At 38.5% G+C, this 2,346-nt stretch overlaps 1 pseudogene; it reads left to right on the top strand.

Annotated features, from left to right (window-relative positions):
• The first annotated feature begins 477 nt into the window (after nucleotides 1-477).
• LOC101682031 lies at nucleotides 478-1,104 on the top strand (annotated as a pseudogene).
• The last annotated feature ends 1,242 nt before the right edge of the window (nucleotides 1,105-2,346 follow it).

Here is a 2,346-nt window from a genome sequence, read left to right as displayed (position 1 = left end):
AATCTCCTCTGAGACATCAAAGAACAGATGTCAAGATTCAAATTAGACAGAAAATTCCGGACCTCAAGGAAGATATGTGGACTTAGATATACGTTGGTGAAAGTTTCTCCTATCAGTTAACTTAAGTCACGCATATGACCGAGAGGGTTGAGGAAGAAAGAATGGTATGAAGAGAGGCTTTGGGGAAGAAAGTTGAAGCATATTAATGTTTATTGTACAAACCAAATGTTTACCATGTCGATACTGAAGGAGTGATACAGAGGGATGTAGAAGTGAAATCACGGGAGTATTGCATCATAAATGCCAAAGGAAATCTTTTAAGAATTCATCCATTATGTTGCTGGTACTCAAAATTCAAATAAAAGGAGGACTGTAAGATTTGGCAAGGTTGAGATCACTTCACTTGAGTAAGAGCTGCTTCAGTGGAGCCTAGAACTGAGGCACCATTTTCGTTAAAAACAAAACAAAACGGATTCCGGAAGAAACAAGAGTATGACGTGAACATGGGGAAGCAAAAGAAAGCAAGAAAGTATGCGACTATGAAGCGAATGCTTAGTCTCCGAGATCAGAGGCTTAAAGAAAAGTATAGATTAAAACCTAAAAAAAAAAAATGAAAAGAAAGATCCCAGTGCACTCAAGGAAAGAGAAGTCCCCCAACATCCTTCCTGCTTATTCTTCCAATATAACACACAGCTGGGCCCACCTTACCACATCCTGGTTGATACCAACTTTATCAACTTTTCCATTAAAGCCAAACTTGACTTAGTACAGTCAATGATGGATTGTCTTTATGCCAAGTGTATCCCTTGTATAACTGACTGTGTAATGGCTGAAATTGAAAAACTGGGGCGGAAGTATCGAGTGGCTCTAAGGATTGCCAAGGATCCAAGATTTGAACAATTACCGTGCACACACAAAGGAACCTATGCAGATGACTTCTTAGTGCAGAGAGTAACTCAGCACAAGTGTTACATTGTGGCCAAAATTGACGGAGACCTTAATCGAAGGATCCGGAAGATTCCTGAAGTTCCCATCATGTACATTTCTAAACATAGGTACAACATTGAGTGGGTGCCGGATGATTATGGAGCCCCTTGGTTCTAATTCTTAAAAGATAGAGCTCCTCTGCCTTCCTTTACCAATTTTTTCTATTGCCGGTTCATATTAGCAACATGCTATAGCATGAGTTATTCTTCTTACCCTTTTCCTGTGATAAGCTGAATATAGTTAAATACACTCTCTTTTTGGTATTGTTTTGAAATTGATATTTTGTATCATTTTAAATATTATTGCATTTTTTATAAATCAGATGATTGCTCATATAAAAAACAAAACAAAACAAAAAAACAGGGCATGCTAAATAGATTTATCTCTTATTTCTAAGTCATTGGTTGGTTTTCTGATTTTAATTTTTTTCTAGACAAAATGATGCAGAAAACACATTTGATAAAACGTGGGCAGTGCTTAATTAACATCTTAAAAACTCTGCGATAGTGGAATAGCATATAGTGGATGAAACACTTCTGTGCACATTAACTCGTAAGAACCCTAGGGTCCTACTTTCATGAACACCGTTCTAAAATCTGTAAATGTATACTTCTTCCACTGCCTAAATCATTTACAGTGTCACATGGTCTCAGTACTTCACTTACAAATTGGAACAGCTCTGAAAATAGTAGTTTAAATTGTGTAATTACATATGAAGTTTTATTCAGAAAGTTTATTAATGAAAGATTGAAATACACCTACTTTCTTTTTTTTTTTTTAAGATTTTATTTATTTGACAGAAAGAGATCACAAGCAGGCAGAGAGGCAGGCAGAGAGAGAGGAGGAAGCAGGCTCCCTTCTGAGCAGAGAGCCAGATGCGGGGCTTGATCCCAGGACTCTGCGATCATGACCTGAGCCGAAGGCAGCGGCTTAACCCACTTGAGCCACCCAGGTGCCCGACACCTACTTTCTTTTAATGAAGAACTATTTTAGTGTTAAATTACTGTGTAAACGGAGTGTGTAAGTCACCCGGCTAACTCAGTCGGGAGAGCGTGAGACTCAAATGGAGTGTATTGATAGTAAAACTGAGCATATGAAGGAGGATTAAGACAAACCCTTCCAATGGTAGGTTTTCCACATTGAGCCCCATTCATAAAGAGGCCAGGGAGGATGTCTAGCTGAGCTTCACCTGTTTGGACAAAAATCTCTCTAGAAACTCATGAAGGGCAGTTGCGCCTTTCTGGCTCCCCAGCTTAGACATCTATAATTAAAGGCGGTGCATGTGCCATCTCTTCAAGCATCTGTAAAAATAGGTTTTAAAAGTTAAGATTAAACAGGTAACAAGCTTCAAAGCTACTC

Source organism: Mustela putorius, unplaced genomic scaffold (genome assembly GCF_011764305.1).
Source record: "Mustela putorius furo isolate JIRA1106 unplaced genomic scaffold, ASM1176430v1.1 tig00003923_pilon_pilon_pilon, whole genome shotgun sequence".
Lineage (NCBI taxonomy): Eukaryota > Metazoa > Chordata > Mammalia > Carnivora > Mustelidae > Mustela > Mustela putorius.
This window is presented reverse-complemented; position numbering and strand designations above follow the sequence as displayed.